The sequence below is a fragment of the Aedes albopictus genome, unplaced genomic scaffold (assembly GCF_035046485.1).
Source record: "Aedes albopictus strain Foshan unplaced genomic scaffold, AalbF5 HiC_scaffold_620, whole genome shotgun sequence".
Taxonomy (NCBI): domain Eukaryota; kingdom Metazoa; phylum Arthropoda; class Insecta; order Diptera; family Culicidae; genus Aedes; species Aedes albopictus.
The window spans coordinates 21906-22258 of NW_026917444.1; positions in this window are offsets into that span (position 1 = coordinate 21906).

A 353-nucleotide genomic window follows, 5' to 3' on the forward strand; every position below is an offset into this window, starting at 1 on the left:
TTTTCAAATTTTCTGTGGGAGTGAGCAGGACAGGGCAAATTCGTACAGAGGCTCATACAACGTGGTTCGGCTAGGTGTAGCCGTTGCCAACTGCAGGCACCGGCCGACAAGGGTACCAACCATAAGGCGGCACGGCATGAACAGAACGAAATGTTTTGTTTTTGTTTCGTTCTGGAAAAACACACTCCCCGCTCCCCCGCTATCAGTCTTCTTTTTTTCGGCTACAGGTGCGGTCCAATCTAATTTCAAAGGTTTTGAGGTTCGTTTTTTTTTTTCCGGCGTGCCGAGAACACTGAGAGAATTGCTCAAAGCTCTGTTCCCTCTTGCTGTTCTGTGGTACAGTAACATCACAG